Source organism: Pseudochaenichthys georgianus, unplaced genomic scaffold (genome assembly GCF_902827115.2).
Source record: "Pseudochaenichthys georgianus unplaced genomic scaffold, fPseGeo1.2 scaffold_425_arrow_ctg1, whole genome shotgun sequence".
NCBI lineage: Eukaryota > Metazoa > Chordata > Actinopteri > Perciformes > Channichthyidae > Pseudochaenichthys > Pseudochaenichthys georgianus.
Window position 1 is genome coordinate 220,097 of NW_027262990.1, and position 10,820 is coordinate 230,916.

General features: G+C 41.7%; 1 pseudogene; it reads left to right on the plus strand.

The window, feature by feature from the left end:
• Positions 1-585: 585 nt before the first annotated feature.
• LOC117442403 (ankyrin repeat and SOCS box protein 12-like) lies at positions 586-5,776 on the plus strand (annotated as a pseudogene).
• The last annotated feature ends 5,044 nt before the right edge of the window (positions 5,777-10,820 follow it).

Genomic DNA, 10,820 nt, shown 5'->3' on the forward strand with positions numbered 1-10,820 from the left:
GAGATATGCACTATTTATTTTATTATTGAAAGATTTGAGGCATAATGAATTAAATACACTTTCACTGTCTGATTTATTTTTTAGAATATTATAAGACCTTATTTGAATGCAAACACATCAATTTATGATAGCGAGAAGAGAGAAAATGTAATTGCACACTGTTAAAAAAATATATGCTTTTTCTGTGGAATATTGTTGTATTAGCAGTTTCATAAATATTATGAAATATTATAAAAACAGAAAAGATTTTATAAGGGTAATTCAAAATGTAAATTTGTAAAATAAAAACTAAAGGTAGCTCTATACAATAGGTATTTAAATATTTCACATAATGTATTCATATGGGAAATCTTCATGTTATACATCATATTGAACTATTTGTAGTTTTTAAACAATGAACACTTTAATGCATCATTAATTAAATACACTTACACTGTCTAGTTGATTTATTTGAATTTTCTAATACCTTATGTGACCACAAACACGGTGAATACATTTTTAAAGAAAATATAATTGTTTTTTATTTATGTAATACCCGTTATGAACACCAGGGAGCAGCGATGCGACAGTAATCAGAATGTGACGCTCTGCTGCACACACCACCACCGAAGAAGAGGAAGAAGAAGCAGGAAGATGAAGGAGGCAGCTGAAGACAGATCTTAGGTGAGACGCTACTATCGAATAACACACAATAAAACAGCTCCACAACTCATTTAAAACACGGTAACGCGAGACGTGAAGCTCTAAATGTGCATTTTAATATCTAACGGGTTGTATTAGTGGTTGTTTTTAGCTTAGTATTAGCTAAATCCGTCCCTGTTGTAAAGCCTATAAGCATAACGTTATGCGTGACGTCACAGTTTGTTTACTGAGTCCATACGCTGTTTCTGTAAACAACATTTCACTTGAATTATGTTCCATTAAATCGCAGTTATTGTCATTTTAACCCCTTGTTTTTTATGGCACAATGACACCGTGTTTACGTCTTAATTCGTCCTGTAGTTAAACAGTTAATATTGCATAATACACATCCCCACACACACTAATACACTGTTTATTGAGTCAAAGCTGCCCAAATGTTAAGATTTAATTGAATTACAGACATCGTTAGTGATGCTTAAAGCAAAAAATACAGAATACTACGAGAACATATTAAAAATAAAGTGTTTTTTAACCTTCAGAGGATGAACAACAGAGAAGGAAATGTAACTTTAAGCATCAGATTTCACTTTAAAGCAGATGTGTTTCTCTGTTGGAGTTCTTTAAGATTTAAAGGGCTGTATGAACGTGTTTAGGGTTAATAAAATGTATAAAGAAAGCGTAATTAGACCGTATGAAGACTCTGTTTCTCTGATGGTCGATTGTTGACTTTTGGTTTCATTTTATTCTAAGTATTTGTGAGCGGCTGTGATCGACAGACCATCTGTTTTTATAGTGTAACCCTCGTGTTGTGTTCGAAAGCTGTCATGGTGTTCGCGGGTCAGTTTTGAACCATGATTTATCTCAGTCCAAAACTCTCACAAATAATGACTATCATCCAACATTGTTTTAACTACATCTTAACGAACGTATTATGCTTTCATAACCGTACAATCCTGTCGTAATGTAATGTTATGGCCCAAAACTCATTACACCACATATTGCACACGTGCATGTGTGAGTTCAGGTTCAAGTGTTAGTGCACATATTATTTGTGAAAGGTGGAGTTCCCGTGGGGGGGGGGTGGGGGGGGGGGGGGGGGAGAGAGACCAGGGGTGTTTCTCAATGTCAAGTAAGGATGCTACAGAGCCACTATTTCAAGGATGCTACGTCATCGAGTGCCGCCGAAGGACTGTTCCAATGTCCGGCATACTTGGAATTCTACCGAGGCCCGGCGTCCTTCGTAGCGAGACATTTCGAGGCTGCACATGTGTATCCTCCGCGGTCTTAAAATCCCCACAATGCTTTGCGCACGGACCAATGTCTAAAGTCAAAGATGAATGTTGATTGGGCCACATTTGACCCCGAGTCACCCACAACATGCTGCTGGGACCCGAACACCAAATTATACACTTCTTTTTTACCTTCAGACTTGGCTCAAATGGTCAAAATCAGGTTTGTAGTGTTTATATATCTGTTAGAGGATATCATGAAGCCTCGTTCCGATACAAGAAACTAGAGCCTAGTTAATATATCATTTGAACTTGGAACGGGTCACGGGAGACCCGAACACGACATAAGGGTTAACGAAGAAATACATGCAGTATTTTTTACATTATTTCTAAGTTGAATTTTCCAGCAAACCTTTATTTTATTAATTTATTGTAGGTTGCTGTAATTGAATAAAACAACAAACATATTTTACTTTCTGCTTTATCCATCGTAAAACCGTTTTATTTGTTTAATTCAGAAGTGAAATTAATGGCAATGATTAGATTAACAGATTCTTAATCACCAACTATTCCTCTGGGTCCTTGGTTGAAAATGCTCCTTTAGTGCTGAGAATAACTGCTTTTATCTGTTGTTTATCAATTTGATGTTAATATCTGTTAGTTTTGGACTGACGGAGCACATTTGAAGACAGAAAAACAGACATTTTTCACAATTTTCTGACATTTTCCATCAAACTATGAGTAAAAAATGAAGTAATTGTTAGTTGTAATCTTCCTGTAGCTACAAGAAATGTCACTATGTGTCTTTCAAGTACACATATAGTGTCTTTTCATCATTTATTTCCCTTTATTCTGCTTGTATCTGTTATTTATCTATTTGAAGTTACTATCTGTGAGTTTTGGACTGAACTTTTCAAGACATAGAAACCGAGATTTTCCACAAAACAACAATAAAACATCCAATAATTGTTAGTTGTAACCTTCCTGTAGCTACAAGAACTTTCGCTACGTGTCTTTCAGGTCTAAATGTCAGCGTCTAACCCTCCGTCTGTATCCCTCTGTCTTCCAGCAGCTTCTATGCTCCAGCTCAGGACTGCAGAAGAAGAAATCAGCCGCTCCGAGATCTCTCTTCTCCGACAGGCCGTGTTACAAAACGATGCCCGGCTCCTCGATGAAATGCTCTGCCAAGAAGTCTACAAAAAGGTCATCAACTGCCGCGGCGGATGGGGCGTTTCGGGCACGCCGCTGCACGCCGCCGTCTCCAAAGGTCACCTGAGCTGCCTTCAGGTGCTTCTGGGTCGCGGGGCACTCGTGGATTGTGTCGACGTCAAAGCTCAAACGCCGCTATTCTCTGCCGTCCGTGGGAAATACCTGGATTGTGTGTTAGCGCTCTTAAAAGCCGGAGCTAACCCAAACGGTAATTCGTCCAATAACTGCTCTCCCGTGCTAACCGCGGCGCGAGAAGGAGACGTGAAGATCTTGAAAGAGTTGCTCGATGGAGGCGCTGAGGTGAATTCTCGCTCGAAAGTTCTCCTCTGGACGTCCAGCGCCAGAGTTTCTAGCGGTCCGCTGTACCTGGCGGCGGTTTACGGACACATGGAGTGTTTCAGACTGCTTCTGCTCTACGGGGCGGATCCGGATTATAACTGCACGGACGCCAAGCTGCTGGGCTCCATCAAGCAGCCCAAGACGGTGCTGGAGATGTGTCTGAGGCACGGCTGCGGGGTGGAGTTCGTGCAGCTGCTCATCGACTTCGGAGCCAACGTCTACCTCCCAACGCTCATCATCGAGAAGTCCACCAAGCAGAACGAGGCCGTGGAGCTGCTGCTGGAGGAGAGAGGTACTCAACCATCACTTCCTTAAGCTTACAACAAAGGGTCATTTTGAACAGATGGAATCACTTTGAATTTGACCGATTTCCGCCTTAAACAGCTTGTTAGTAAAGTAAGGACAATTTATTTATAAAGCGCTTTTCACAGACAAGTGCTTGACAGCACATTAAAACATCATAAAATAATAAATGACCACACAAGCCACGTGTTAAGAAGTGCTAAAAACACAATAAAAACATAGGATAACGCCGGTTCAAGTCCCCTAACAGACCTGAATATGAAGTGTGGACTTCTACTTGGAGAGGTCCTAGTTCTCCTCCTGCCCTGCCGTGGTGCCCTTGAGCAAGGCACCGGACACCCCCCTCCCATTGCTCCCATTGCCCCCCGGAGCTGTACACTAGCTGCCCTCTGCTCATAGCACTAGACTCCTGGTGCTAGACTCCTGGTGCTGGACTCCTGGTACTAGACTCCTGGTGCTAGACTCCTGCTCTAGACTCCCTGGCTCTAGACTCCTGGTGCTAGACTCCTGGTACTAGACTCCTGGTGCTAGACTCCTGGTGCTAGACTCCTGGTACTAGACTCCTGGTGCTGGACTCCTGGTGCTAGACTCCTGGTGCTAGACTCCTGGTACTAGACTCCTGGTGCTGGACTCCTGGTGCTAGACTCCCGGTGCTAGACTCCTGGTGCCAGACACCTAGTGCTAGACTCCTGGTACTAGACTCCTGGTGCTAGACACCTTGGTGCTAGACTCCGGTGCTAGACTCCTAGTACTAGACTCCAGTGCTAGACTCCTGGTTCTAGACTCCTGGTTCTAGACTCCGGTGCTAGACTCTCCTGGTCTAGACTCCTAGTACTAGACTCCTAGTGCTAGACTCCTAGTGCTAGACTCCTGGTGCTAGACTCCTGGTGCTAGACTCCTGGTGCTAGACTCCTGGTGCTAGACTCCTAGTACTAGACTCCTGGTGCCAGACCTCTAGTGCTAGACTCCTGGTACTAGACTCCTGGTGCTAGACTCCTGGTGCTAGACTCCTAGTGCTAGACTCCTAGTGCTAGACTCCTAGTGCTAGGCTCCTGGTGCTAGACTCCTGGTGCTAGACTCCTAGTACTAGACTCCTGGTGCTAGACTCCTGGTACTAGACTCCTGGTGCTAGACTCTTAGTGCTAGACTTCTAGTGCTAGACTCCTGGTGCTAGACTCCTGGTCCTAGACTTCTGGTGCTAGACTCCTGGTACTAGACTTCTGGTGCTAGACTCCTGGTGCTAGACTCCTGGTGCTAGACTCCTAGTGCTAGACTCCTGGTGCTAGACTCCTGGTCCTAGACTTCTGGTGCTAGACTCCTGGTGCTAGACTCCTGGTGCTACACTCCTGGTACTAGACTCCTGGTGCTAGACTCCTGGTGCTAGACTCCTAGTGCTAGACTCCTGTGCTAGACTCCTGGTACTAGACCTCCTAGTGCTAGACTCCTGGTGCTAGACTCCTGGTGCTAGACTCCTGGTTCTAGACTCCTGGTGCTAACTCCTGTACTAGGATGGGTTACAAAGCAGAGAACACATGTCATTGTGTCCACTGCTGGAGGAAAGAGGTACCCAACCATCACTTCCTTAAACTTGATCCTTTGAATAAGACGGATTTCTTTCTGCCTCAAACAGCTTGTGAGGCAGCAAAGGGTCATTTTAAACAGATGTAATCACAACAAAGTAAAGTCTTTGCACATCATTGTTGATGCTGGAGGAGAGAGGTATGTGGAGAGTGTTTTGTGTTACCCGAGTGTTTACGTCCTCTTCTTCGCCTCCTCTCTCTGCAGGGGAACCCAAGGCCTTGTCCTCCCAGTGCCGCCTCGCTGTCCGCAGCTCACCTGAAGACGATGGACCGGATGCATCTGATCGATCAGCTGGACATGCCCACGCGTCTCGTGAACTTCCTGAAACACAAGCCCGTCTCCGTCCCCGTGCTTTAGAGACAACATGTCCTCATTTTTATTTAAATCTGTGAAACATCTGTGTTTAAAATGTCTGCTGTGCTTTTCCGTCTGAACATTAAATGTGTGGATAAGTGCAGAGGGGCTTCTGTTTCATTATTACTTATTAAAAAGTCTGCTTTTGGGGGTTCTCCCTTTCCTGTAGTGTGTTCTGTAGGTTTAAGTGCATGGGCTCAAAACTCACAGTTTGACCTGAAAATAAACATAATATGGCACATTTAATACTCACCCTGCAGCTATTGGTCGATCTGCTGCTTCCTCAGTTCTCCGTCACATGTTCATCACAAGTTAGTGACCTCACAAAGGAGCTGTTTCTTCTTGATAAGATAAGAATACATATTTATCGCCAGGAATACACAAATTAATGTAATGGAGTTTTGCCGATTAGGCCCCGTTGTACAGGAAGTATCATTCGGGAGGGGAGAACCGGTCCGATGAAACCCCCCCCCGGGGTCTAGACACTGATAGAGATTTTGAGGGACAACTGGTCCGCTTTCCAAATCTCCGCATCCCTAACAAGCTGGTTATCATACAGGAAGGAATCCAGAACATACAAGTATCCGTTAAAACAATAATCTATTTTAATGGTAATATAACAATGCAATACAATCAATACATTACCATACAAAGCCATATCATATCATATGCGTAATGTCAGGAGTATGCCTACTCCTGGCCCTTGTTCACGGGCTGCCACGACCTTCCAGTCCGGGCGGCGCGAGAAGAGAGAGAGAACAAAAAGATGCATGGCTCTCAAATACCAACAGAAACAGGAAGGGGTGGAGTTTACTCAGCCTCCACCCCCCCCCCCCCCCCCCATTCCAGAGACCTCAGATGTGTCTTAAAGGATATTTAAGATAACACAAATATTTCATCTCTCATATCTCCAACTTCTGGTTACACAGAATACAAAGTAATTAAACCCACACATATACTATTCAAGATATGTAGACTTTCCTGAAACATGACATGCTAGAGATCTTAAGCAGAATATACTCTTCCCCCACCTAGCACCCTGTCATGCATGCCTACACCTCCCCCACAGGGCAATAAAACCCTGTTTACTCTAAACAGCCCTTGTTTAGAGCCATTTTAGTCCTCACCTTTATGAAAGGATAAAACAGAGAAATCAATATAAAACACAAGTATTGTTTGAACAGTATTCACTTAACTGCTACTATTGATAATTACCAAAGAAACTCAAGGGACCTCTTTTAATATCTGGAAATTGCAACAAGACTTTCTGCCATTTCAAATGTAACACACTTCTTAAATATCAGATGCTGCAATCCCCCTTTTGCACTCTTTTAAAAGAGTGCAACTTACACAAGGCACTTGAAACATATCTACTGTGTCTGTCCCCCAATATCGTATAATCCATCAGAAACTGAGATCCAAAGTACTTGAAATCGTGAAGGAACAAAACATCACTTCCCATGGCAGTGAAGGAACCATGGGAGCTGAGTGCTAAGAAGCAGTCTCCTGGTGGTGAATCATCAGCCCGCCTGCCCGCCCCCCCCCCCCCAAAGGAATAGCCCACAACGACAGCTGTTAGGGAGGGGGAGATGCGGCTTTCCCTTCACGGGTGGAACTGATCAGAGAGAAGTAGACTCCTCTGCTGCCTCGACAAGTCCCCCAGCCCACTGCCAGCCGCTTCCAAGTCGTCTGCTGCATGGATGTCCTCGAGGTCCTTCTCCTCCAGTCCGCTGATGACAGCATCCGTGTCGACCTCCAAGACGAGACCCAGATCCGTCTTGATGTCGTCCCCTGGTCCTACAGATGTAGCGCTTCGTTTCAGACGCCTCCCCGTGCGGGTCCGTGATCGGCACGGGGTGGGCCCCTGCTGATAAGGAAAACCCCCCGCAGGACTTGAAAACGCCCCCTTGATCAATACATTTAATTATAATGAAACCAGCTGCAATGGATCATGGATCCACCAGGGGGAGCCGTGAAAAGCTGCCACACTGACACTACAGGTATCTGATATAGCGGATATTTGTTAAGATCCATATATGTCACGGATAGGATCATATTCTGTGCTTAAGTAAGAGACATGTAATAATTTACTAAACATCACCATGTTTTTATTTAACAAAATAATGTTTAATTCACGTTGGCGTAAGTACAAAACCATCGCTATGTTTTTAGATCAGGAAATGCATCCAGGGTCAAACAAACGATGTTCGATCGTCATCCTCGCATTCATTTAATGTATCATATGTTCGCGAGTTGAAATGAATGCACTAAATTTAATCCACGTGAGTTTACAACAACAACAATAATCGCTTTGTTTTTATATCACATCCGACCGGAGGAAAATGCAGCGGCTCTCACTACCGATCACCCTAATCCCACGGGCAAACAATAATATGTACAGTGTTAGTATACTGTATTATTAGTGTCTAATATTACTGCTATAATAATCACACATTGAGTTGTTGAAATCAGACCGTCATTTTTTTTAAACGCTCTGAATGAAACGGCTGCTCTCAGGTGATCAGCTGTGTGTTTACACAATAAAATATGCATAGTAATTTAACACCTTCCAACACAGTTCTGTTTCATATGAGTGTTGAGAGCTGTATCCACAAATCTACTAATTTTGCCCTCAGTGCACCAGATTGATGCATTTAACTTCAATTGAAATAAAAACATCTTCTGTTGTAACAACAATAACATTATAAATAGTAACATAGCATGGTATTGCACATGTACTGTAGCTTTGAGTGTTACTGGCCTGAGATTTTTTTATTACATGAATGAAGGTGACTGAGGCTTTTTAATATAGACTTTTCAGTGTCCCACATTTTGCACAGAACTGTCCCACATTAGGAAAACAGATTGTCTGAGACAACTTGGCACTAAGAGTACTAATATGTCTACCATTTCTTTTATGAGTTTAATATCTGCATGTTCTCTTTTGGTTTGATTAGGACACATCCTGGGGATTTCAGAATGTTACTGGATTTTGATTTATTGTATCGGCTTCATGTCACAATATATTCCCGAAGTCTGAAATGCAAAAATGTTCCACATTAGGGCAATTCACCCTACATTTAATCATTTTGTTTATTTTTAACGAAATAAATGTGGTTTAATCCATCATGAAATTAATATAGGCTATTTACTTAGTACATATCTGACATTAACGATTAACACACTGTTCATACTGCTCACAGGCTGATATCTAGTGTATTCATACCCCACTGTTTATTCATCATTCAATTCATTATATATTTTATTCTGTAGATTGTGAACATTACTTTTCACTTTACTGCTTGTTGCACCTTGTTAGAAGCTAAACTGCATTTCGTTGTCTCAGTAGGCCTACCTGTAATCTGTGCAATAACAATAAAGTTGAATCTAATCTTGAGCAGGAACTAATGTAGGCTATTTACTTAGTACATATCTGACATTAACGATTAAACATGTTTGTGCATTCTTTATGAATGCAAACCGAGTCATTTCGTTTATTTTTAACGAAATAAATGTGATTTAATCCACATAATTTACTGTGTTAATTGTTTACTGTACAGTAGTATTGTTTAACTTGAAGGTGCCTGATGTGAACATTTCCAGAATGTATTGTCTTCACTTTTTAAATGCCTCTGTGATGTGCTGCAGACCATACGTCACCAGCCCAACCCCCCATGTGTCCTCATGTATGTTGGGGACCCTTTGTTTAAAACTAATTGGCCATCGGAATGTGTGTCACATTCCACAGCTCTGTCAACTACGACACAGAGCGCAACATCACAGATTCCTCCTCCTCCATGTCAAAAAACAAGCTTAAAGCTTGACTCACGTTCAGAGTTCTCTTCATCATAGTTGAGTCTTCAAAACTCAAAATCTATCTAACTATATCTAAATTCTCAATGTTTGTCTGTCACTTTACTTCAATCGCAGTCTCCCGCAGCCTCTCTTCGTCTCCCGCCGCCTGTCTTCGTATATCTTCGTCTCTCTCCATTTCCCGCCGTCTCTCTTCGGTTCCCGCCGTCCCTCTTCGTCTCTTTTCGTCTCGTTTCGTATCACTCCGTTTAACTGATTACCTCACCCCCTCCCTGGTAAATACATCCTGTAGAGCAGAATCTACAGTTTCCAGTATTTTCCGTTTCGTAAAATGATAAAATTCGGCGAAGATATTAAAATATGTGCTTCCATTATTCATACTTCTGAAATATATCTGTATTAACTTTATATCATCGTATGTCCGTGTTTATTGGCTATTTTTGCATAGAACAAAGACTGGCATATAGTTTCAAGCCAGTACTTTCGACAGAAATACACATATACATCCTGTTGAGCAGGATCTACAGTTTCCAGTATTTTCCGTTTCGTAAAATGATAAAATTCGGCGAAGATATTAAAATATGTGCTTCCATTATTCATACTTCTGAAATATATCTGTATTAACTTTATATCATCGTATGTCCGTGTTTATTGGGTATTTTTGCATGAAACAAAGACTGGCATATAGTTTCAAGGCAGTACTTTTGACAGAAATACACATATACATCCTGTTGAGCAGGATCTACAGTTTCCAGTATTTTCCGTTTCGTAAAATGATAAAATACGGCGAAGATATTAAAATATGTGCTTCCATTATTCATACTTCTGAAATATATCTGTATTAACTTTATATCATCGTATGTCCGTGTTTATTGGGTATTTTTGCATGAAACAAAGACTGGCATATAGTTTCAAGCCAGTACTTTCGACAGAAATACACATATTACATCCTGTTGAGCAGGATCTACAGTTTCCCGTATTTTCCGTTTCGTAAAATGATAAAATTCGGCGAAGATATTAAAATATGTGCTTCCATTATTCATACTTCTGAAATATATCTGTATTAACTTTATATCATCGTATGTCCGTGTTTATTGGATATGTTTGCATGAAACAAAGACTGGCATATAGTTTCAAGCCAGTACTTTCGACAGAAATACACATATACATCCTGTTGAGCAGGATCTACAGTTTCCAGTATTTTCCGTTTCGTAAAATGATAAAATACGGCGAAGATATTCAAATATGTGCTTCCATATTTCATACTTTTGAAATGTATTAACTTTATATCATCGTATCTCCCTGTTTACTGGGTCTTTTTGCATGAAACAAAGACTGGGATATAGTTTC